The sequence below is a fragment of the Eupeodes corollae genome, chromosome 2, assembly GCF_945859685.1.
Source record: "Eupeodes corollae chromosome 2, idEupCoro1.1, whole genome shotgun sequence".
NCBI lineage: Eukaryota > Metazoa > Arthropoda > Insecta > Diptera > Syrphidae > Eupeodes > Eupeodes corollae.
Genome location: NC_079148.1, coordinates 982437 through 1010361, shown reverse-complemented (window position 1 = coordinate 1010361; position 27925 = coordinate 982437). Strand labels below are relative to the sequence as shown.

At 30.8% G+C, this 27925-nt stretch overlaps 1 protein-coding gene across 2 annotated transcripts in view; it reads right to left on the bottom strand.

Annotated features, from left to right (window-relative positions):
- The window catches only part of LOC129944315 (irregular chiasm C-roughest protein), an 88815-nt gene extending 64202 nt beyond the window's left edge, over positions 1–24613 (bottom strand). For both annotated transcript variants that reach the window (XM_056053664.1, XM_056053663.1), the window contains exon 1: positions 23547–24613. The gene's annotated coding sequence lies outside the window, so the exon portion shown is untranslated. The remainder of the gene's footprint in view (positions 1–23546) is intronic.
- Positions 24614–27925: the final 3312 nt, after the last annotated feature.

Here is a 27925-nt window from a genome sequence, read left to right as displayed (position 1 = left end):
TTTAAGATAGGAAGGAATCTATCTTGAAAAACGGCCAAGCAAGGGAGGTGGTGTAATGGTATGGGGAGCAATCACCTGTTACTGGACCATAGTGCCAGATTTAAAAGGCTCTTAAATGACATCAATCATTGAATTATTTGGTGGACAACGATGGACTTTCCAAGAAGATAATGTACCAATATTTACCGCACAGATGACAAAATCCTGAATTAAGGGGCAAAATGTGAACCTATTAAAATAGCCCCCATATTTACCTGGCCTGAACATCATAGAAAACGTATGGGGATGGCTTTCAAGAAAAGTCTACAAAGGTGGAAGTTAATTCCAAAAAATCAAAGAGGCATTCTGAAACCATAAAACGGTCCTGGGTCCAAATTTCGACCAATTATCTGACAGCACTCTATGATTTCATACACCACAGATTACTTGAAGAAATTCAGAAATCAGGAGGCAGCACACATTAAATTAAATTAGGTGGCGCAACAGTCCGTTGAGAACTAGGGCCTAATGACTTACAACTTTCAAACATTCTTGTGTGCGGGTAATGTTGTCAGGGATCGAGGGGACCTACAGTTTTAAGCCGAATTCGAAAGACTAATTCTAATAAAGAGGCAGTACCCGTGAAAAAAAACTTGAAATGTCATAAACAGGGATCGAACCCAAGTCCTTTGGCATGACAGCCCGCCGGCTGCACTAACCATCATGCCACGAGTACAACGGTAGCACACATTACAAAATACAATTTTAATCCATTTAAATAAACAAGTATTTACCTAAGTCATAAGATTTGTTGTTATTTTCTCTACTTTTAAGGGTTTTGCAGGTAAATTTAGATCTTGTAAATATTAATATGGCCCACAAAAACATGCTATTTTTATGACCTTCTTCGGAAAACCCTCATAACATTTGTATATACCTAAAACCAAAGGTTTTAAAAAATATCGTCAAATAAAAAACGAAAAATGCTTGTCCCTATTCATGTGTCACGAAGTGTATACAAAAGTATATTCAAGGTTTTTTTTTGATTTATGAAAATTATTATTCAAACTTTGAAACGCCAGATTAAATAAATTTTTGTTAGTTTTATGCTGAGTTACGCATATTTCATGAAAGCTTAATCGTTTGTTGTTTTATTCTAGTTTTTTGTTTATGTAAACTATTTTTTACTGTGTTTTTTAATATTTATATTTTTGTGTGTTTTCATTTTGACTTGACTAAATCCGCTTTGACTTAAACCATTTTATAGTTATGGACTTTTCAAACAAAACAAAAACAAGTAAAAACTCACACAAACACAATGTTTGATTTCCACAGGAATATTTATTCGAATATTCTAAATATTTTCTGACATAAAAAAACATACATATATTTTCGAGTCGAGCATAGAAGAGAATTTATAATCAAATTGGAAAAATGTGCACTCCATTGGGGTTGTTAAGTCCCAAAACTAATATAAAATTTAAAATCCATATTTTTTCGATTCGTTTTTTTTTTCGGTGTCGTGACTAAAATGGGTTTTATCGTTGTGAAGATGAAATTCAATTGCTAACCGTCACAATATACACTAAATAATTCAAAAGGATAAAATGTTCCAGGATAATAATAATGTTGTGTCGTTTTTACTTTATTTGAAGGACTGTTGAAGTTATATTCTGGTACTCGTATACTCTGTTGAGTTTTGAGTGGATGAGTGTTTTTTTTTATTTTTCATTACATGATTTGGAAAGGATATTTTCTGTTAAGGGAAAAGTTAGCATATAAATTGCGTTTAAAAGTTGGTTTTGAAATAATTCGAAAGTCTAAACTATACATTTCATTTAACACAAACATTTCTATATACTAGTTTGTGGGTTGGTGCGGGGGTGACGGGGGAGATTGAGTACTTCAAAAATATGATACTCATAAAATAGATATAATATTTACATAATATTGTGGATTGTAGAAGAGAGAGTGTTGGGTGGGTTGTTAACTTGGATTCCAAAAAATTAGACATGAATGTGGGTATTTTTAAGGAAGTTTCAATTATTAGTTTGCTTTAAGTCATTTTATTCATAAAAGGGTTATTATAAAAATATAGACAATTTTTTGAGGGATTTGCATAATTGAGTTTTTAGCAGTTGCTCTAGGATATTAATTTATGTTTAGTTTGGATGTAAAGTTTGAAAGTTTTACAACATTTTTTGACTATTAACTTCCTTTAAAACTGGAAGTTTTCAAAATTAATTGTTTAAATAGACTTATAAATGTACTGCCAACCACTAGGATGAGGCCACACACTTTGGGATCTATTAACGCTTTTTATCTTTAGTGGGAGTATTCTGCCCGGAAACGTCATGTTACAGAGAGAGCGAAATTAGATAGAGCAAGGACACTTAACAGAAGCAACACAGATTTAGGCAATTATCATGTTGAACTATCGAAAAGGGCAAAGGGCAGAATCAACAACATCATGAGAAAAGTGGCTTACGGCTTGCTTTAAATAAAATAAGGGCCTAAAGCGGAGTATTATCCAGTATAACAACGGTTCGAAGGATAATAAAAAAGGAATACTATCCAGACAAAAAAAAAATAAAAAGCTTAACAATTAACTTTTATTTACAAGATCTGAGAAAGGATAAGCTTATTTTGGCAACAAATCATAGTCGTACATCGGGTGTAACGGTGTGGGCAGCTTTATATTGTATGCCATAACCAACTTGGAGTTTTTAACTACAACATTATGAACTGGAGAAATTATTAATTTTTACTGGATTGGTCATTTCTAAAAACGAAAAACATTTTTGAACCTCTACATTGGATTCTCCATCGAGACATGTCCTAATTCACTCTTCAAGGTTTGTTAAAAGTTGGGTTCAAATACAAGACTTATGCAAATTCTATCTCGTAGATGTTATGAAGGTACCTGACAATTTAAAGACAAGGACACGTTAATCGAAGCTTTTCTTGATGCCTAGGACCAAATTTGTTCACACCCAACTGAATTACATGCACCAAAAATATCGTTTTTGACGTAAAGTCGTTTTTTTAGAAAAAACAAGCTGACAGTTTTCCAAAAAAAAAATTCTAAAAACTGATTTATGGCAATTGACTTTTCTGGCATAAACAAAAAAAGTGTTTATTTTCTAAAATGAGTTTATCTTTAAAACTTCATATGTCGTTTAATTTCTCAAAACTAATTCTTAACTCATTACTTTTTTGTTTTTAAAAATCGTTGCAGCATTCTTTTTTTAATTAATTTAATTTATATTAAATATTTCAAAGTTTTTAACTTTTGGTATGTAGTTATTTAGTGCTGATAAATATACGTTTTTCATTTCAATTATTTTAAAAGAAAGTTGAACAGGTTTTGAGATATGCAATTTAAAAGACAAAACGTTTTTTTAAGTCCAAAAAATAGACATTTTTGATCATCAAATATTATGAAAGGCGTGTAAGAAAATTAATTAAATTGGTTCAATAAGTTCCAAAAACCTTTAAATACAAAATAACAGTACCCTTTTTCAGCAATATACAAACATATTTCTTGTTTTGAAAGGACTCAAGTTAGGAACGAAAAATAAAGATAATTTCATAAAAATCTATCAAGCAGTTTTTGAGCAAATTTGAATATTTGATTTTAAGCCAAAAATATTTTAAAAGGCCATCTGTTATTTTAAATAAAAATTAAATAAAAAAAAACCAACTCAAATTAACTTGAGATCCTTATTTCAGAGCTTCAAATCGATCAACCCAATGGCTTAGGCTGATGAAGCGTGAAAAGACAGACAGACGGACGGAATCGCTGGACACACCATTTTTGACTTTTCTCGGATTGTTATCTCAACTCAATTAACATCTTACAAATGCAATACTTGCCATACGTCGCAATTAAAACTTAATTTCAACACAAATTCAAATTTTTAACTTTCAAGCTCCTAGAAAAACACACTACAGAAATTATCATCTATTGAAAAAATTATGTTTAACATAAAAATTGCAAATGTTTTAGGTTCTTCTCACCTCTAACTCCAACTTAAAAGTCTTTTGTAGTATCTTGTTTTGGAATTGTGGAATTTGTATATCTCTCCTAAAAGCCTGTCAATGTCTTGAGAGTATGACACTTAAACATTTTTTTAAATCTTAACCCAAACACATAATCTAAACAACTTTATTCAGCTTCGACCATGTTTTCGTTTATATAATTAAGGCTTTGTTCAATAAACAAGATTTATATCTGGCAAGTTTTTAACGCCTCCATGAGGTTAAACGTTATAAAGTTGTGAAGGCTTACTTCTTGTACATAAATACGAGTATAAATAGAACAAGTTGTTAATAAAATAATTTTCTTTGCACATTCTTTCATAATAATTCTGAATTAATTTGAAGATTGTTTTTTTTTTGAGAACAACAAACAGAAAATAAAAATAAATTGTGGCGCCGCAGTCGTCGGTCGACCGACCTACTCTATTGGAGACTTGACGTCAATTTCAACAATCAAACATAACATCGACGATGTAATCTGGGCATAACATGGTGTCATGTAATTAACGACAAAATTACTTATTTCTTGTTGTATGAAGCGGAGGTACTCTCGTGTACCGATTACAAAAAGTTACACTGGAAAACGTAAATTTTACTCCGCCTGCATTTTCAATGTATCCACTTTTTTTCATCGTGTCGTCGCGTCGGTAGAGTAGTAGAGTAGTTGGGTCGGTCATCGATTTGGGAAGTCTAATTGCCAAAGTTCACGGGGGGTTTGGTCCGACAAAAGTGCCTCTTATATTGTTCATAATATTAATGTCTAACTTACTTCGAACGCACCTTTATTTTTGTGTTCACTTGTTTTCCATAAATTTAAAACAGAAAAACAACGAAATAAAAATCGTTACCTCCAGCAATTTTCAAATATCGGAGCATTACAAACATCAGATAGGCAGATAGAAGACTTAACATCTCTGCATATAGATATCTAGATACACTCTGGTTCTTGACTCTTTGAATCTTGGTGGATATATAGAGATATGAAGTAGTAAAGGAAAAAGAAAACTTATCATCATAGGTAGTCCAGAAATACTTGTTTAGGTCAGATCAATTTGAGGAAATTTATAGATCGTTGGATGCAGTCGAAGTCGGATACAGTTTTTTTTTTATGGGACTGATATACGAAAAACTTGGATAAGGAACTGGTTTTCTGAGAATGCATTTTCCTATAGGGTAAATGGTGGTTCGAGAAAAACCAACGATTAAACAACTTATAATAACATATAACATACCTCGTACCTAACCTACCTTCCAGATGATGATGGAGCAGAGCAGAGAGTAAGGAACTCTTACGAATTGGCTTATAAGCGGATGCTTAGGCTCGGTTTGGCTTTGGGTTTTTATAACTCTTGTTTTAATTTATTTAATTATTACATTTTAATTACCTCATTTAACTATCGTCAACATCAGTCAGGAATCTTGATTGGAGTTGGAGTTTAGAAAATATACATAAGAACCGAAAAATGGAATAACAGAGGCGTGAAGAGATTATGGGGATATGGGAAAGTTATTGGCCCAAATGTTGATACTTCGATTTATTTTTTGGATGATAATAAAATCAATGAAAATTGAATGTTTTTGATTTGATTCTTGTCAAATTGTTTAACAAGGAATCAGTAGAAGTAATGTTTATTTTTTTGTGTTAAAAGTTTGTTTTTTAAGGCATTCAAAAGACATTTGAATAAATGTTACAACTTTTAATCAATGTTGGAAAGTATAGTACGTGCAGTTGATTGGTTTTTAATTTTGTGTATTGTTTGTTTAATACAAGATTTAAGGTTATTTAATGATGCTTAATTGTGTTGAATTTGAATTTACAAAACATAAAGCAGATAAAACAACTTGGAATCATCTAAAATAAATGTAAGTTCTTGAAGAAAATACTCAAACATCCGATAGAAGAAGATACTTAAATTCTAGAAAACAAGAAAAATTGATTTAAAATTATGTTAAGGCTTTAAAAAAGTCAAGCAGATGTAATTTTAAACTAACCTGTGTTGATAGTAAATTTTTTAGAAAAACTGCTACTTGTCATCGGCCTGATCCGTCAAGTTAAAAATGTTGACATTTCTGGGAGTTTCATAGTCCTTATAATCTAAATCGATGGTTTTTAGAAAGATTTGCTCAAGTTTGTGAAATCTTTTTTTCGTCGACCATATCTCAAGAACTGGCAGAGATATCCATTTCAGGTTAACTTTTTACAAAGGTTAGGTTATAGTGGCTGTCCAAGATGGAACGGACACACTTAGGCCAGTTTAATGGCCCATTGTGATACCACATGAATCTTGAGGCTTCCTCCTAAGCTCAATGGAACCAGTTAGAGTCTCTTAAGAAACGTGAGAGGCTGATTATCCCGATATGATTTAGATCGTTTAGATCGTTAAAGAAGAATTCTCCTAGGTAATTCTTGCGTTTTCGAGCTAGAGCAGGGCATGTGCAGAGAAGATGAAGAACCGTTTCTTCCTCTTCCTCGTCCATACAGCTTCTGCAAAAGTCATTTGAGAATACGCCTAGTCTCATGGCGTGCTTTAGACAGTGTCCGGTTATGACACCTATTATCGAGCTTATATGCGATCTGCTTAGAGAGAGCAAGCACCTTGAACGTTTTAAATCCAGTGTTGGCCAGATGTTTTTTGTGGCTTGACACGTGGTGATGTTGGTCCACCTGGTGCCTGCCCTCCTCACAGCGTCTTGCATTAGTAGCAGTTTACAAGTAGCGATTGGTATGCCAGTACTTGCCAAACGTGGTAGGATGGGTTGTACTGTACCGTTTCTGGCGAGTTCATCTGCCTTACAGTTACCTGGAATGTCTCTATGGCCCGGCACCCAGCAAAGGTGAATATTAAACTGTTGCGCCATCTCCATTAGAGATGATCGACAGTTATGGACTGTTATAGAGTTTGTAGAGACTGAGTCCAGAGATTTGATAGCGGCCTGGCTGTCGGAGAAAATACGGATATCAGATGTTGATATCACGTTTTCTTTGAGCCAAGACAAGACTTCCTTAATCGCCAAAAGTTCCGCCTGGAACACGCTACAATGATTGGGAAGGCGGAATGAGAGACTTAATTTCAGTCGTTCAGAGTACACACCACCACCAACCCCTTCTTTGGTCTTTGAGCCATCTGTGTAAAAGAACTTTTTACAAAACTATGCAAAATCATCACTTTTCCTTTAGCAATTCGAAAGAGTGAAAAGTTTGGAACTTTTAATTTTTGTGTACCTCGATTGTTTTTAAAACAAAAAATTAATGAACCCCCAGAATAACTTAATGCAGTCAGAAATAAAGTGTTTGAAATCAGATGAAATGTTAAGAGCAATCGAATTGATAGTATTTTGTACATAACATAAATAACCCAAAAAAACACTGATCGTTTTTCTTGCTGGCAATAAAATTGAACTTTTCAATGGGCTTTGGACTTAAATCAAATCTAGCTTTTAAAATTAATGTTTCACGTCATGGTTTTGAGGTATTACGTTTTAATTTAACAAAAAAAAAAAACGTACATAAGGCCCTGTGAAGCTACTTACAAATCTATGAAGTAGCTTTCTTCAATACAATTTTTGATGTTTTTCCAAATCTATAATTCATTTCTTCAATATTCAGTTGAAATGTTTACATTATTTAATATAATATTCGAAAAATCTTCGTAAGTTAAATAGGAGAAATAGTTTGGAAATTAGTTGTGTTCTGGTAACGAATCTGTTGACTAAACAATTCTATTAAATCAATTTTTTTTAAATATATTAACAAAAACTACAAAGAATTTTGAAAACCGGTATTTTTAAAACTTGCATACATAGTTAAAATTAAAGTTTAGGTTTGAATTTCATCGGCACTAAAAGTTAACTTAAAAAAGTATTTTTCAAAACTATGAAAATATTAAATTCAAAGTTTGCTTAAAACTTAATTTAGAATCAAGTAAACCCTCATAACTAATGAGAATTTCCAAAAATTAAATAAGATACTAAAATGATTTTCAAACATTTTAGTATTCTTTATTCAATTCTTGTTAGTTTTTAGTATTTTTATAGTGATAGAAAAATTTAAAGGCGAGTTTGGAATTTAAGGCATTTTAAACAAGTTAAATTGTTAAATTTGGACTTTCAACTCGAATATGTAACAAATAAAGACATTGAACTCATAATTTTTCTTCGCAAACAAAATATTTTTTTTTTAAATATGGTATTTCTTTTCAAAACTCCAGTCAACTGTTTGCAAAATCTACTAAAAAAAGGTAAAAGTTTATTTTTGACTCGAAAATCTTGAGAAGAAATTGAGATTTTTACTTTTATTCAAAACATTTTTTAAAACTCGACCTAAACTTTTGATTGATTGCATACTTTTCGAAGTTCTTGAAATTAAAATTTGGATTTTTGTAAACAAATTAGTTTTAAAGTAGACCAAACAGCAGTTATCAATTTGGGCCACACTCCAGCATCTATTTTATAATGGTTTTGTTCGAATTTGTCATTAACTTGGTGTCTTGTCTTAAGAGTTTAATTACAAGAAGCAACTACGAAATTCAGAAATGGCTCAAATATTTCTTGCAGGCAATTTTTAATTGCAAAATTCAAGAAAACTTTTTGTGATTTTTAGTATCAAGTAACGAAACGTAAATTTAAAATTGAAATCACTTAAACTCTAAAAAAGTTTGACTGAATCGTGACTTTTTATTTTCTTCAAAACCCGCATAAGCCCAATGAAAAGTTCAGAAAATGTAAGTTATTTAAAAAATGAGTAATCAAGCATTTTCTTACAGGAACTGACCTAAAAACATACATAAAGCTGAAAGACTTCTATTCGACTTATTAAACTAATTATAAGTTAAGCATAAGTATTTGGTTTAAGGTTTTAAAAAACCGTTATGGTAAAGACATCATTTAAATGTTAGTACAACTTCCCTAAGACTAATTATTTAAGAATTTTAATAGGTCATGGATCTCAATTCAACTTGATAAGAAATCTGTTAAAGTCTGTTAAAATCTCAAAAAGAACTGTTCTGGCAGTAAGATATCACACTTTGCTCTTACCAAAGTAATAAAATTAATTAAAAGTTCAATTAAACTTCATAAAACTACAATAGAAACCAAATGCAAAAACTCAAATCCCATAATAAATTTACCGGTGTGAAGAGCCAAAAATAATATAATGTTTCTCCTTTGCTGAGAAAGAAAAAAATCATCTAACATACCCGGAATTTCACTCTTTAATTGCTTAACTTAGTAACATAACTTACAAACATCAAAACCAACAATAAAACCCACATACTTAGTATATTTTTGATGCTGCTCAACCCCAAGCCCAAGACCAAGTCTGATGATAGATCAAAACCAAGAAACAGACAACAATAGCAACAAGAAATAAATAATACAACAAAAAAAAAAAAACAAATTACCGACAAACCAACCAACTCTTGTAATTAATTGTTCGTTAAACTTTTTCATTTAACTTAAAGTTTTTCCTGTGTTTTTTTATTGTTGTTGTTGTTGTTTTGTTTTATTATAGCTATACACCTGTGGGAATCATCAGGAATAATCAACAATATTCATGCATTTGTAAACTGTTATAAGATGTTTGTTAAATTAGTCAGACTTGGACCTGATGGCAGGTAAAGTCTAGGCCTTGGGGGGGGGGGGTCACAGAGGGGTCTTTTAACCTCATGTAGGCTTAACTTCATTTAGATAAAAACAAAACCAAGAGACACAATTTTTGAACTCAATGGTTTGCTCAATAATATCGAGTGTAGTTCCATCTTTTGGATCTAAACTTCAACAACTGAACCAAACCCCTCCCACCAAAAATGCTGCTGCTCTTTGTATAAATTAACAAAAATCAAAAGATCGAAATAAGTACTCTTAAATAAGCTTTCATAGTAGGAAAAGTAAAAACAGCTAGTAACTACGGATCTAGATCTTAGAAAGAGTTCATAAGGGGATCATGTACCTCCATAGGCCTAACTTTATTATGAATTGTTGCATGTGAAGTCACTATTTGACAATTTTGATTGTACTCTAATTCTTTTGATCTACTCCTTTTCTCCTGATATAGCTTAATTAATTCTTCTAACCATTTCGTGACAACGGTCGTTTCTAACTTTCAAAAATATACAGAAAATGGGGGCCTTATGCCCGCATGGCCTCAACTTTATAAATACAAAAAACATCGCCGAAAAAGGGAAATAAATACTCTCACTATCAGAAAATGAAAATGAGCTGGTATCTACATATGACTCAAGAAGGAGTCATAATGGGGGTATAAGCACCCTCGTGGGCTTTACTTCATAAAGATATATATGCATAATAAATGTTTAGTTAAAATTTTTAAGCTCACTTCAATCCTCTTGATCTAACCGTTGCTTACCCCCTTCTCCACCAACATTTTTTGACTACGGCCGTTTATAAAAAGTCTATAAAAATCGATGGAAAATGGGAAATAAAAATACTCGTACACAAGCTCTCAGCATCATCGGAAGAGGAAAAATAGAAACTGCCGAATAACTTAATGAAAACAAAAGCCAAAATTTCCCTAACCTATCTGTGCGACCATAAAAACTTCTTCTTTGAGTTATTCACCAATATTCAAAAACTAAACCCATCAACCAACGAACAAAAATTGACCCAAAACTTTACCACCACCACCACTACCGCTACCGCCAAGCCGCCGGTGCCATTTCGATGGTCTCCATGAAATTTGGCCCTAGGTGATACCTTATAGCTGGCAGTTTTGCTACTACCGTACAACGCAAGTTCATCTATATCCGTATCTTGTATAAGCTTTGAGTACGAATAGGTATAGTTTCGAAAATATTAGATATGTTTTGACATCGAAGAGAACGCAATTAATCAATCAATGATTGCGATGGGCGCCAAGCCAGGCCAGCTCTTTGACAAGCTGAGCTATTATAAGAGTAAATGTAGGCAGGAAGGTATCTAAGGTAGGTAGGTTATACATCAAAAATAATAATTTTGGTAACAAGAGTTCCCACCTCAGGGTTTATTTTTTTTTCATTTAAATTTTTTGTTGTTGTTATTTTTGAATAAACTTTTGCGTGGGACTTTTTGGCAGCAGCAGTGTAATAACCATTACTGGGTCGAAATTCATAGTCATTGAGTTTTTTTGTTTAAAATTTAAAACTCTTACTCTCCCCAAAAAAGGTAGGAAAATATTTATAAGAAGGTGCAAAAACTTTTTGCCCATATCTAAATAAGTTTGGGACTACTATACTAAGCGAGTCAAATTACTTTTCATCCTACGCACGCCCCCAACCCTCCAACCCTCTCTCAGCCTTATCCAAAAGCTTCTACTCTCGACTTTAGTGTACCTAGAGCTATAGAGCTATGTATATGAATGTAGGTTAAGACAATGGGGTTTATATTTCTGGGATCCGATCAAATAGGAAAGACCAGCACAGCGAGCAGCAATAAAGGCTGCAAAGGTTATTCTGTTGGTTTTTGTTGTTGCTGTTGTTGTTGTTTTCTGTTTTTTTTTTTTGTGAGAGATAATTTATTTGATACTTAACAAGGTGTGAATTAACAAATTATTATAATAATTTTTACAACACAATTGTTCTTTGTAAAAAGAGATTAAATCAATTAAAAAAATATTGTGCGCTTTTCTTTCCTTGTTTAATTTTTTGGGACATTTTTTCCTTCCTGATGCCGCCAGATGGGAAAAAAAAGGGTTTTTGGGGTTGAATCTTGAGTCTTGAGAGTGTGTTGTGTCTTTAGGAAGAAGAAAGGAAAAAAAGGTATTTTTTTGCTTTTGGTTGAATAATGTTGCTTTTAGATTAAGTATCAAATTTAATTTGTAGTCCTTTGAAAAAAAGCAAAATAAAGGATAACAATGAAGGTTTGGGTTTGAAGAAAAGTTTTTTTTTTAATTTTATTTTGGAGAGTCACTATCTTGGGGTTTTAATCAAAAATATGACATTTAGATGATTTATATGAGCACAAAATCCTTTAGTTTTGCCAAAGAGTTGAAAACCCAAACAACAGCCTAACGAATATGGTAGGAATTTATGGGATTTTTGTATATGATTGGGAGGGTTCCTATAAACAGGGTTTTTATGTAATTATTGCTGAGTAAAAGTTCGCTTTTATTTCGAATATTAGTTTGTTTGATGAGATACAAATATTTATGATTCTATATACTTAAAATAAAAATTGACATTTCATTCAAGTTGTACAGATTTTCCACATAAAACATTAATGTTTTTTGGAAACTCGGCCCAACAAAAAGTTTAATAAAATATTTTGAACTTAAGACCTATTCAGTGGTTTATTTGGTAGAATCTTAATTTCTGTTAGAAAAGCTGTCAATTTGATTTTTCTTAAGTTTTTAGCAGATTTCAAGAAGATGTCTATTGGGGGCCGCAGTTTGCGCCTTATTCGCATAACGCTGCCATAAACCGCTCCAGCAGAACAACGATTTTGCCTTAAGCTGTGTGTGCCCATATCATCCAATTCAGGCCACAAGAAGTTGGTGACCATCGATCTTTGGCGATAGCTTCGTTAGCATCATTTTTGAAGAAGTACGTACCGATGACGACGTCTCCAGCCCAAATTTCTACACTAAACAGTAACTATATTTGGATGCATTGGCACCTCTTGAATCTCAATTTATGGCAATTTTGATATTTACGTCCCCATTCATTGGAAAATGGGCCTCATCGTTGAGGATGATTTTTCAACAAAAACTGGTATCAACTTCCAACTGTTCCAATCTGCGTATGGTCTTTTGGTTTTTAGCTCTTAGAGTCAGTTGAAATTTGTATGGGTGCAGGCCCAAACAGCGAATGAAAATTCACCATGTTGTGGCCTGTGATAGGCCAAATTCTTGAGAGCTACGTGGCCTTGTTTTTAGCAGATCCTAAGTTTCATTGACGTTAGCTGATTGTTTACTGAGCCAGTTAACTCGGATTTGACCAGCAAACGTTGAAAAGTCGACCATGTATCCCAAAAAAGGACCTTAAAGTTCTATTTTCTGGACGCTAAATGACTGATTAAAAGAAGATACTTTGACAGAATGTAAAAATAAAAACAATATAGCCGCCATGAGGTGTCAAAATAAACCTGTCTCTAATGGAAAACCCTTAACAAATATGTTTATCAAACACTGTCATCAGAAAAAAAATATATTTAATTAGGTGGCAGGCAGTCCGTTGAGAACGAGGACTTATTGACTTACAACTCTCAACCATTCCTATGTGCGAGTTCTGAGGTCAGGGATGCAGGGGACCTATAGTTTTAAGCCGAATCCGGACGGCTAAATTGAGAAAGCACTTTTCATGACAACAATTACTCTTGGAGAATTTGTCAATTTCTCGCAAGAGGCAGTACCCGTGAAAAAACTATAGATGGCACATGCAGGGATCGAGCCCAAGACCTTTGGCTTGACAGTCCAACGCACTAATCATCTTGCCACGGCTACTACAGTCATCAGAAAATGTTAACAAATAATTTCAAGTTTATTTATGTGAAAACACATTAACAATTCTTATTAGGTTAAAATATCCAAGTAATAGTTTTTTAAGAAAGGTTTCATAATCAATTCATTTGACTTAAGTCGTAAAACAAATGATAAAACACAACCTTCCTCATTCCACAATTTGTAAGCTATTCAAAATATAATTCGAACCTAAAGATGGGTACAACAAAAATGTATATTTGGACTCATATACACAAAGTTATCAATTAAAAAGTCACATTGAAAGAAATTAAACTCTTTTATCAAATTCAAATCAGTCAAACTGAATAACTTATTTAAATATAAGTCAAAACCAAACATTTCCACAAAAGAAGACGAAAAAACAAAAAGAAAACCTAATTCAATTACAAATTTTTCAAATATGGTCCAATCAAAATACATATAGTCATCCTAATCACGCTTTAATGTCTTGAGAGTTATACCTTATGCCTAACCCTCGTATTGAAATGAAGAAGAAGCATATTAAAAATCTTATCTCTATACTCTGAAACTGGAGAGCAAGTTGTATTATGTAGAGACTATACTTTATTATATTTTTGATCTAAAACGACATCATTAAAAACAAAAAAGGCGCCACTGTTCATTTATATACTTTTACAGAAAATATATAAATATGCATATTTTTTAAAGTAAGCCATTTTATTGCATTCAGATGAGAAGAAAATCGATTTTATGACTGATTTTTATAAGATGCATATTAATAAGACAGGCAGAGGAGAGGGCAACTTATGAAGCACTTTTGAATCTAAGAAAAGATGATTTTTTGATCCAAACAAATTTAAACTATACCAATGATATTGTCATTAAAAAGGGGATTGATTTGTAAGTCTTATTTTTAAACTCAAAGTCAAAGATGTAACACCTTATCAGGTTCAGGTTCTTCCATTTTAATGTATACAAGTGGTTTGATTGACGCGAAAATCACGTTTTAAAAAGCTATCAGATGTTTTGAATACCTTTTAGGATCAAGCATTTTGTAAATGTAAAATGATATCGATTTTAAATTATGTGTTTTTTTTTAAGAGTTTGATATTAAAATAAGTCCAATTGATAAATCTTTGACGTTAGGCAAAAAGGACTTAAGGCAGAAACTGGTCACATAAACTGAATGAACTTAAGACGTTAAAAGCTAAACAATTCTGAATTTTCTGTTCTCTTTTTTCAATCCTGTCTTAACTCATGTTGTTAGAATTAAGCGAAAAAGACAAACAATAGGCGGTAAAACCAGATCAAAATCCTAAAATGCAATTTTTTGACTTAAATTGTTTAACCTGGCGTGAATAAAAAAATAAGGATATAATTCGTTTCGTCCAAACTGAAGGTTTCAGCGATCAAGAAAAAATTACTTTTGACGGTTTAAAATTTGTAGCAATTTTAAGAATTTATTTGTCAAATTAAGGACGATGAAAAAAGGACTGATAATAAATCAGTTTCCCAAATAAGGATATCTCATATAGCTCTTGAAATATGTCTAGTAAAAAATATTTTAAAAATAAAGTCCAAAATGGTTTAGACCACATTGCTGAAATCGAAGTTGAAAATATAAAACACTACCAAAAGTTACTCTAAAATGTATGTTTTTTTTAGCTAGGAAAACAAAAGATTCAAGGTTTCTCAAAGTCTCGTAAAGAGTAAATTGAAGGCTTACAGCAAATGAGAATTTCCAGAAACTATAGCTAAGACACCGTATTATTGATTTTTTAAGATTTTTTAAAGTGTTATTGAATTTCAAAAACTTGAAATGATGTAGAAATAATGATGTCGAATTTAAATTTAGGACAACAAAATCTTTCAGAAAAATATTGTTGGGATGCCACATGGATATTAAGATCTACCTTACTCGTCAAACCAGTTAGAGCTCGCTATGAAGCGTTTGAGACAATAGATGCCGAAATTTCTTAGACCAATACGTTCTTTGTATTAATAGTCTCCAAGGTGGAGTCTTCGTCTTTTTGACAAGGCAAAACATGAACAAAGAAAGGTGAGACACCATCTCCTCTTATTTTCAACCATGTAGGTTCTGAAAAATTGTTTACAGAAGTTAAAAAGCATTCCTACTTATTAGGCAGTAAAGACTCTTATAACCAGATAACGAACTTAATCTTTTAAAAACTGCTCTAACAGCTTTGTTCTTAACAATGGTTTTATTTTCTAATAGAATTTCATTTTGAAGAATTTATCAGTTAGTCCAGAAAAATTTGATACAAAAATGGCCTTTCCCAAAAACATTCTGACAAAGCTGAAATGCTCACGAAAGAATTATCTTATTTTAGACTAGAACACACATTTTTTAACGGAACGACGGTGAATTGGATTGAGTTAACGAAAACTTAACTAAAATTAAGTCAAAGCTGATAACAACTATAACAAAAAGTTCTGAAAAACATTTCAGTTAGTTCGTGATGTCTTCACGATAACAAGCTTCGGATTTTCAAAATAAAAAATGAACGTTTATTTCAATTTGCCCAAAAATTTCCCCCAAGAAATCATTATTTTTCATTCCCAACAAACTTTTTCAACTCCAACTCCAAGACTTAGTTCATGTCGTACAAATTTTAAATAATTGCCATATAACGATTTCCATCGTCGCTATCACTATATTTTCAGCAAAAACTTATTTTAATGGATTTAAAACACGCTGACTCATCAAAAAACGAACGAAACGAAGAAATTATTTTTCGTATATTATGAAAATGAACGTTATTTCAATCTTTCTCTCCTTCCACTCTCCATATGCATGCATATTATTCAAATAATACATTTATTTCAACCGTACAAACATTAAAAACTTTCTTTAAGGCAAAATACGACGCAAGACTCTATACCTCTATAGTATCTATAGGGTAACATGGATTTTCCTCCAGAAACCATCAACAAAAAAATATCATCCTTTTTACTTCTAGGTTAAGAGTGTGCACTCGAATAAACATAGCTTTGCGTTATGAGGGAAAATTCTTAAGTTGATACTTCATATCATTTATAAGAGATTCGTATATAAACCTAAGGGTAAACTATTTCGGTACAGTTTTTGAAATAAAATACTAACATCATAGAAAAATAAAAAGTTTTGTTTTGGTAAAGTTGCATTTAAAACAACAATATTAAAGACTTCTAGAAGTTATTTAACATATTTTTTCTAGACTCACAAAGTTCTAGAAACAAAATTTTAATCTTTTATTTCAATATGCAAGTGGCATACATCATGGAAAACACAAAATTAAGCATTTCTATTTATAGATCATTTCTATGGACAAATCAGCAGAAAACTTAAAGAAAATTGATATAAAAATATTCAATTATTGAATTGCCCATTTAACGTGTAAGTGGTATTCAGAAAACAGAAATACATTTATGCAATTCAAAATAAATCGATATTGGATTTTGAAGATGATGTAAACGCTCTTAGAGAATGAAGAACAAAACTTAGTGACCTAAAATACAAATTTCGGAAATGTTCTAATAATTTCTATGGATTTAAATGCAGTATAACTTTGCACACATCTCATATTTTACGAAATTCCATATAGGGTGTTTTTATAGCTGCATGAAAAGTTCTGATGGTCAATCGTTTGACAGTTATGAATGGCAAACAGTATTAACATTTTTGTTGAGTATGGTTTCGAAATTCATCATGAATTGTTGCAAATTTCGGGATTTTTCTTTGACAAACACAAATCTGTTCAGAAATTTATAGAGCCCTTCGTCCGAAGAATTATGTTAAACAACAAAACTCATTTCAGGACAAATTTCTTCATCAAAAAGCAAAATTGCATTATGTAAGGCTAAGACAAATATCAAGCCATTAACCAATCACCATTTTATCGGTGAGAACTGACGGTTTGGTTGAGGTTTACAAGCTACTGAAAGCATCATATAGGTTCTTATTTCTTTCAAAATAATGAAGGAACTGCTGTTATGGTAAATGGCGAGCGTTTTCGAAACATGATGACTAATCTTTTGTTTCCAAAAATTAATTGAATAAGCATCGATGACATTTGGTTCCTTCAACTTATCATATATCATCAGCAATTTATTAACAGAAATTACCCTACTAACTACTTCGCTCGTTCGTGCGACTTAGAGAATGTAAAATACTTTGTATGGGACTATGATAAGTCATTGGTTTATGTCAACAAACCAGCAGCTCTTGAAGCACTGGTAGGCAACATTCAAGCCAATTTGGACGCTATACAGCCAGATTTATTGGAAAACGTAGTGCAACTGACATATGTCAAAAATCGTTTTTACAAAATGAAAAGACTTGAAACTATTTTCTAGATTATAACAATGAAAAATTCATTCGAGAAATATTTATTCTTGAATTGTTAACTTAAGTTATTTCAAGCTCTAAAAAATGTTTTGTGCTATCCAATTCTGCTGATCAGTGGAGAAGCATGTACTATGACGAAATCGGATGAAAGCCTTGGACCGTTTCGAGAGAAAATTCCTTCGCGGTTTACAGTCCTTTATTAATTGAAGGTAAGTGAAGGAGCAGAGCCGAGATAAAAACGCCTTGAATCCAATGCTCCGGCTCGGAAAGTCTTCCAATCCAAGCGACAGCTTAGTAGGAAAGGCCGCAAATCAAGTGGCCCGAACAAGTTAAAAGTAACCTCACCCAACTTTGAGTGCACAACTGGAGAAATTTGTATAGCTAAGGACCGAGCTAGATGGAGAAATTTGTTGGTTGAGGCCCTAGTTCGCACAGGACTGTAATACCATCTTAATTTAGTAAGTAAGTAGCAATTTTCTGGTAATTTCTAGGAATTTCGATACGATTTAACTTCGCATTGGTAATGTTGTCCCTAAATCTCCAGAATCTGTAATTTTAAACTATGTGCTTTTTTCGAATTATAATTCGAATAGATCTCAAATTTCCGAAAATCTTCTTTTTTTTAAACTTCTTTTCTCAAAGATCTACCATCCTTCCTGACATCCTTCTTATTATCCTGAAGTTTCAAACTTCTTATTATTCTGAAGTTTTAAACTTAAGTTGAATTTCGGACGTACTTTCAAGTATAGAGATTCTTCTTTTAACCGCACATCGAGAATGTGGAATGCTTTACCCAGCTCTATTTTTCCCTATCATTTTGATATTCAAAACCTTAAGACCAATGTGCATCGGTATCTCCTTTTCAATCCTTCCCCATTTTCCTAAAGCTCGCACTGTGTTTAAACTTTAAACATGTTAAGGGTATTATAACCCCTTGAGAGCTTGTTAATTATAAAAAAAAAACTTGACAATATCAACAATTGCTGATCCATTCGTTGCAGCAAGTTGCTACCTTTCTTTAAAAAGTACAACATTTTGCCGGTATTAAATTTTCTCTTGTATTGTGCAACAAATATCATAAATTAATAGCTCCCTAAAATTGTTTGTTAAAAAAAAGTGTTCATGCATGAAATTTATAATTGCTTTTTATTTTGGTTAATTAAACTCTATTCTTTTTTTGTTTAATCATTAAATATTTTCTCATAAACTTCACTAAACAATAACAACAACAACAAAAAATAGTGTCACGAGTGCAATAAAAAATAATTTAAAACTCATAAATACTCATATCGTATACAAAATACATATAAATTTCGAAATCCTCTATTAATTTGTTTTTCTTCTTTAATTATTATGTTGCGAACATACATTTTACGATTATATTTATCTAAATGTGTAGAAATATGTATGTGCACATTTAAATTAAGCTAAAAATAATAATGTTCAATTATATTGATGTGGAAGTGTATCAAACAATGCATATACGAGTGTACCGCTTTTTCAATAACCCCATGTGATCTATCAATTAGAATATTTTAATGAAACCCAATTCCCTAACTGGCCACTTAATCAGGAGCAGCAGCAACATAAACTTCTATATTCAAGCCTATATTTATATTACATATAGATATGTATAGAATGTATCTATAGATATGTACATAGATACTTTTTATATTTAACTATCAACTATAATCATCAATAATATGAACATGAACAACGAATTCTTAATTAAGCCGAAGTTGGTTTATCATTTAAGAAGACAAAAACCAAAACCAAAAAACATAGAAACAAAAACAACAAATTTGAAAATATACTCCACTCGTATTCGTATCCAACGGATTTTGAATTAATTAAAATTTATTTGTATGAACACATTTTGTATCTTTTTCAATTTTTTTTTTTTCTAAACTAGTATTTTATGGATGTTTGTTTGTATCTACGAGTATCTGTAAGTTTGTTCTCTTTCTTTAATCATCTTTAATATCTCTTCGGCGGCGGGTCTTAATTATTATATTGCTTTGCTTAGCTTAGCTTAGAAACGAATCAAAAACTATATAAAATATATGAAAACAAAAACGAATGTTAGGAAAAAGATGTTCTATTGTATTTTGTTTGCTTCAAGACAAAAACTAGAAGAAAAGAAATTATTATTAATTAATAGCTCGATAGAGTATAAAGATTGTCGTCTTGTTGTGTTGTGGACTATAATATTCAGTGCTTGAGCTTGTATACGATAGATTCATAGATGGCGCTGCGAGGCACTTCGTTTTGTATCTTATATAGTTTAGGCTGGGTTAGTTATAATGTTTGCATCGAGATTGAGATAGAAATGAGGAGAACATGTTTCTAGATCATAAATGAATTTATGTTAATCGAACGTTTATTATATAGCCGAAGTCTCTCATTGATTTATGTTAAAAATATATTGCCGTATAGCCTCAATGATAACGAATAACATTTATTAGTAAGCAATTTAGTTATTCATTATTTTAGTATATATGGTAGGTACAACTTTACACTATACACATATGTAAGAATATTATATGCTAATTTAAATCAAGCTTGGATAGACAAGACATTTGTTTACGTTTATATACCTACTATAAAAATTCAAATGACCAGGCGACTTAATGGCGCCATCCAGTCCGAGTACAAGTCCAACCTTCATGTATAGGTTCTTTGCGGATTCTGGAGGGAATGAGATTTTGTCTGTTTGATTTTAAAATCAATTGAGAGTGCGATTGCATGGAAAATTTGTACTTTTATTTTTTATGAGATTTTACAGGCAGCATGTTATTTCATTAAATATTATTTTTTACTGATGAGCATCTATTCTATATTTGAACAAAAAGTGAAGCATTAAATTAAGATTCAAGGCGCATAGTTTATGCGCATTCATTCCGAAGGAATAGTATATACATTTAATTTTAGATGACATGGATTTGACCAAGGAATGAATTCAAATTTGTTAGTAATGGGTGATTCTTTAGCTATTATCTTTTTGGTAACACTGGTTTAAACAGCTGACACTCGTTTTCTGTTTTACTTCACTGTCAAACATCATCAGTTTGGTATATAATTTAATCATGAGTCGTCAAACAAACGAACAAAGCTTGCAAATTGTTGAATTTTATTATCACAATGCGTGCTCTGTTAAAAAAGTTCATCGAGCGCTTCTTCCCGAAAATTGTGTTCAGCGACGAAGCTCATTTTTTGCTGAATGGGTAGGAAAATAAGCAGAATTGTCAATTTTGGGGTGAATATCAGCCAGAAGCATTGCAAGAGCTACCAATGCATGTAAAAAAGTCACAGTTCGGTACGGTTTATGGGCTGGTGGCATCATGGGACCGTACTTCTTCAAAGAAGATGCGAATCGTAAGGTAACTGTGAATGGTGAGCGCTACAGTGAGATAATATACAACTTTTTTTGCCTAAAATGCAAGAGCTTGACTTGCATGACATGTGGTTTCAACAAGACGGTGCCACATGCCACGCAGCACGCGCAACAATGGACTCATTGAGAGGCGAATTCGGTGAACATTTTTTTTCACGTTCGGGACCGGTCAATTGGCCACCTAGATCGTGTGATTTAACGCCTTTAGACTTTTTCTTATGGAGCTATGTTAAATCTTATGTCTATACAGACAAGCTCACTTCAATTGACGCATTGGAAGACAACATTGAAGCATTTATTCGTGAGATACCGGCCGAAATGTGGGAAAGAGTATTCCAAAATTGAACTTAGCGGATGGACCATTTGAGGCGCAGTCAAGGTCAACATTTGTATGAAATTATCTTCAAACATTAAATTATATGGACCGTACTATCGATTCAATGAAGATTTCATGCATTTTTCTGAATTTCTTGTGTTTTTTTTTGAAAAACTTTAATATAGCTTTTAAAAAATCACCCTTTATAAAGAAATATTATCTAAATATCGTTATTTTAAACAATAAATTAAGAACCTTTTTTAATCTAGGAATGTCTTAGAGACCATATGTGAAAGGAAAAAGAGCATAGCAGTGGTTGAAATGACAGAACTAACTTCGATATTGGACAAAAAAAATTTGGGGGCCTATAATTTTGTTCCAAATACAAATGACAAGAATCATGAACAAAATTTCTTCATGACAAGAGATAGTCTGTAGAAGGATAAGTGATCAACAGTGTGTATACTTTTTTCAATTTATCAGGAATTGGAAATGTCAATACTTTAAGATATGATAACTATTTTACACAGCTTCTGGGAAGCCAGGGTCTGTTAACTTACAATTCACAACTATTTCTGCCTGTGGAGTAATGTAGGTGGACCCTCAGTTTGTATCCCAAATTCAAATGGCTAAATTATGAAGGATTTTTCATAACAAGAATTAGTCTTAGAGAGTTTTTTGATTCCTTGCAAGGGCACTTGACGTGAACAAAAAAGTTTTTGGTAACAAAGGCATCAAGAATTGAACCCTGACCTTTGGAACTGCTACTTCAAAACTATTGTTGATTATCTGTATGCATAAAAACTGTGTTCAACAAAATCTGTTCTAAATTAAGCTTGATAATTGACAAACAAGGACTTGAACTTTAAAACAGTTTTTTCTTGTGAAAAAGTTTAAGAATATTTCTATATAAAGTCACAAATTATGTTAAACAAAATAATCTTTAGCTTTTAGTTTTGTATTTTCATGTAGAAACATTTAAAAAACTGAAAAATTTAGTAACAAAACGCTAACAAAATGTCTAAAAAGTTTTCATTATTTGAAAGTTATTTTTTTTGAAGCCAAAATTTAGTTAAAAATTCATATTTTTACCCTCAAAATTTCAAAACTAACAACAAAAATTATCAAAATACTTGAGTTTTCAAACTTCTTTAAGTTAAATACTGATGAAAATGTTATTATTTCTTGATTATTTAGATCTTAAAAAAGCATACATATATTTCTTTAGTTCTGTTGCATGTCGTTAAGACGACTTATCCGAACCCTTAATCTATTTTTAATTTTTTCTTTTCATGAAAGCTGCTGAAATTTCATTTAAAACAAATTAAAAAAGCCACAAAACCAAGAATGTCAATGCTTTTTTTCTACAAAATAGATAAAAAGACAATAGTTCAAGTCTACAATTTAAGTAAAAATATATACACAATGCTATAGTAGAACTATATACCTACCTACTTTAAGACCAAGAGCTTGGGTGCCTTAAAGGTCACAACAACCAAAGAAAGAAGATTATTCAACGTCTTTAAGTTAGTCTTAATTCTAAAAAGAATGCATTCTAACACCCTCCAATGGAATTCTTAGATATCGTTGATGGAACAAACGTTTAAGTTGGTCTTTCTACTAAAATGTGAGCAAAAACCAAGAAAATGTCAGTAGCTGTTTGAAGAACTTATTAATTTCTTAAAATGCAGAAGTTCAAAAAAATATGTAGTTCATAAATTTGATAAGTTTTGACATCCAATTGGATGACAAGAAAATTGTATCGTCTAAGATCCTACTCCATTTAGAAGATTGATCAAAGATAAGATCATACTGAGCTATAATGTTCTTCTTAGCATGTAAATAACCTTTAATAAAGTCCTTTCTTCACTCTTGTTAAACAAATAAGAAACAGTTCCTTGAATTCTCAATACAAAGAACAAAATTATTCATAGTCCTTAAAGAAATGAAACAAGCTTTAAAAACGAATTTAACATCCCTAGACGATACTTTCAAATTAAAATTTAATGTTATTATATTAAAATATTAGACAAAAATTCAATATTAATAAGCTTACCGTTTTCGACAGATTCAAAATCCAATTCTATTCATAAGACGACATTAAGTTCAAAATACAAAAATACACAATAAATAAAATTCGATATATCCTTTTTGAAAGCGCGTTGATGTTCACACAAATTGTTAATTGTCTTAATTAAGACATTCACGATGATTCGATTTACAAATTACTCGAAAACTTTTTGGCAACGGAAAATCAAAGGAACAGGAAACACACTTGATATCCTTATTCTCGTATTCACGTTTTCTTATTCTCGTATTCACTTCCGATCAATTGAAATTTCTCATTCATTCAAATTACACTTTTTTCGCTTTTGTTATAAATTTCTTTACAATATTTTTGTATGTACAAATAAGATGATTGTAGGTTTTATGTGTAAGTTTGATTAATTACTTTTCTCGTTCAATTATAGAATTGTTACTTATGGTATTAGAAAAACAAACGTACGTAAAGTGGGAGGAAATCCAAATGGATTTCCAAACTCGGTTCGGTCTAAAAGTACACACAGCACACTAAGGGTTCAATGAATTGCAAGGAGCACATGGAACAATAACAGAAAACGAGCCCGTTGTCCTTTTATTCTATGAAAAATGATGTTTCAATTCTGAAACTCGAAAAAATTCAATTTAAAAATAGCTTTTTATCCTTTTTTCTTTAGGGTTTAACAAACTATTCAAAACATCAATAATTATATAAAACAATGGGTAGTTGATTTTTTAAAAAACATACAAAAACCATTTGAGTCTCTTTTCGTTATTATTTATTTATAAACAATTAAACTGGTTTTTCGATTTGATTTGATTTTATTGGATTAATTTTTCCCTTTTTTCTTATTAATTTAATTCATAGAATGCAAAGTCGTTTTGTTTTTGTTGTTGTTGTTTGTGTTTCAGGTTTGTTTTATTTTATTTGTTGTAAATAAATTGTAAAAATAAAAAAACACTCAGTCAGAGTTTGAATAACAAAATATAACAATCCGCACGGCACACGCACTGCAACTGCTTCGCACCATTTGACTCTGAAGTATCCACCGAATGACTGGCTAGCTTCTGACTGTCGACTGACGAAGATGGTAAACTCTTGGTAAACACACAAAACAGTTCACTGGAATTAAAATCCATTCCATCCCGAACCCATATGCTCGTTTTGAAATGAAGCATGGCAGAGATATAGAGCCATAGAGCCGTATAGAGCCGCAGAGCCAGAGGAGAATATTGAGTTTTAAAGATACAAATAAAAGATACAATAAGAAAAAAAAGAACCAAAGAGAAACGCCAAGAATTTTAAGAGTAAATTTCAGTATTATGCGCAACTTCAATGGAAAAACTCTCTTTAATTGGATAAATTAACTGAATCTGAAAGATACTATTTCGGTGGGAATTCTGGAAGTAATTTGAATATAAATAAATTTAAAAGAATCCAAAATGCAGCATAAAAATGCATGAGATACAATTCTAACAAAGAGATTTGTTTTTGAAGGGAAGAAAGAAAAGAGAATTGTTTTTGAGTATTTCTATTTTCATACTCTTGAAAACGTGTTTTTTTTATTTTTTTAATTATTTTTGTTTTGTTATTTGAGACTTGAGACTTTAGTTATTATGGATGGGGTCTATGAATATGAAGCTAAAGAGATTCGAGATTAAATTTTATGTTAATTTTTTAGTTGATCTTACTAAAAATTCATAAATTACAAGAAGTTGTTGATGCTATTTATTTATAGAGTCTATTTGTTGTTTAATTTTATTGATTTTTGTTTAACATGCGTTATATCTTAAGGCAGATTTTATTTATTTGACTTTTATACTAAATTGAATTTAAATTTATTTATGATAAAACATTAAAGATCAAAATGGTATTTTTACAAATATTCATGAAAATAAAAACAAAAGTAAATTTATATAAAATAAAAATAATATATGATTTCTTTAAAAGTTGTAAGTAAAAATTGGTTAAAACTATGTAATGTTAAAAAAAGTAAAAATGTTGAGATAAGATTTTTAATTTTTGCTATTCAAATACGCGACGTTTAAGGAACTTTTAAGTAAAGTTTTGAGTTATTGAAAATTTTTAAAAATTCACAAGAAGATTTTTGATTAGTATATTGAATTTTTAAAACTTTTTTCAAGACAAATAAATTAGTAGCTTTAGAAAAAATATTTGTATGAAAAATTAAACAATCATATTTGAGTATTGAATAAGAGTAATGTTACTTAAGTGTCACAATTTGATACAAAATTTTTGTAGAGATGTCTTAAATCAATCTTTTTTTCAATATGAGAGCAGGTATATTAAAAAGGTAAGGGCAATTCCAAAATCCAGTACTTGAAATTAAAAAAAGAGGCTGGGATGCGACCAACACTGTTAACTTCACATCACATCCCCTCTGTTGATTTGTTTTGCTTAAAAGTTTGTAGGCTTTTGTGTTTTGTTAAAAAAGTAGTCAGTTGAATTATTCTTAAAATATTTTGCATATAATGAAATAGTTTTATATTAAAATCTTTTTTTTTTGTTAACGAGAAGATTTTTAGTCGAAACCCAGTTTTTACCAATTTTAGTAGCATTTTTTAAAGGTTTTTAATTCTTATATAAACAAACACAAATTGGAAGAATGAAATTAATTTTAAGTTAACAAATTCTATTGTTCACGAGATATCGAGAACCGAACATTAATTTTTAAAAATTTGTCTTGCTATTTTTTGCAGATTTTTTTGAAAAAAAAACGAGTGTTGGATTATTCAATATCAAAAACAATATTTTCTTTGAGATAAAATTAGTTTGAAGCCAATATTTTTAATTTTTATTTATATTTTTTATGGCACAAAATTATTTTGGAGATAACATCATTTTTTGTTCGTAAAATATTCGAGGTGGCAAATATTTTTGTTCAGCTTTTTTGATTTATGAAAAAATCGTTAGTTTGACTTTTTCTAAATTTATACTTATGTGGTATTACGTCAAATTATATATAATATACAATTTAATTCAACTCGCTAGCATTATTGGTAAGTGAGATATTTTGGGTTAACCAACTTTTTAACTTTTTTTTTAAATTGGTATGGTAAAAAAACACCATAGCATTATTGTCTTAATAACAATATATATTTGACAGACACACACGGCTCTAGGGACCTTGAAACGTCAAGAACTGACAAAATTTTATATTCGACAAATGAAATGGAAACTTCCTTATTGAAGTTAATATATTGAAACACAATTCCAACACTTTCCATAAATTAATATGTTTATAAGTTAGTTACAACTCTTAATTTTATATGTGCGAGTAATTTTAGTAGGTCCCCTCCAATTTTTGTGCCGAATTTGGAAAGCACTGGGTTCTAATATCAAAAAATTTAAATTTAACAGAAAAGTATTCTTAGTAATTTTAAATTTTCTGATAATTAAGAAGGCCTAAAAATATCAAATTACTTTCATTGTCCTGTTCGATTTGAAACTCATAGGACTATCAAAAAATTAAAGCCACAATTAATTTTGTTCTTTCATTTTTGAAGCAAAACTTCATGTTAAAATAAACTGATTTCTGACTTTCAAAACCGATATCGTAATTGAAGATATCTAAGTATTGAAGTTGTTTTTTAATATATGCAAAAGGCTTGTTTTTTCCCAATGTTTAGATTTCCTTTTTTCGCCAACATCCTCAGGGGATTTTAATTAATATCTAAAAATGAACACTTTTTCTATTGCAATTTATTTTCTTTTGAGTTTTTTCGTGTTTTATGTTTTGTGGAAATTTGACTTCTAGCTATATCATATTTCTTAAAAATGTTTAACTTCACAGTAGAAATTTTGTAATGGCCTGGATTTTAACATTTTTCTCGACCTTTCAAATTTCCTAAAATCAATTTGTTAATTCACAGTTTTAAGAAAGATGTTCGTACTAAACTACGTTAGGGATATGGTTTTTGTTGGCCAATAACGCTATCGTCACACATTTTGACGTCATGCCAAATTCAATTGAATTTAAGAAAGCAACTAATGATTTATGAAAAAATGTTTGGGAATATTCTGAGAACTAAATATTATTTTACTGAAAGAAAGAATAGTGTTTAAGACTTCTAGAGTTATTTTAAGAAAAATCTATTTAAAAACTTATAGAAATTGTTTGTTGATATTTCTGAAAATATTATTATTTGGCAAGTGAAAGATATTTGTAATATTGGAAATTTATATTGTCTCTAGAATAGCTCTATGCATCATAAAAAGACGTTTTTGATATCTTGTGTTACTTAGAAAAAAAAATGTATTAAAAACTAAATACAATTTTCCAAACAAATTAAATCCTTTCAAAATAGCACAATAAATTGGTTTAACGTCCTGAATTTTTAATATTGCATCATTTCCGAAAATACTGAAACTCA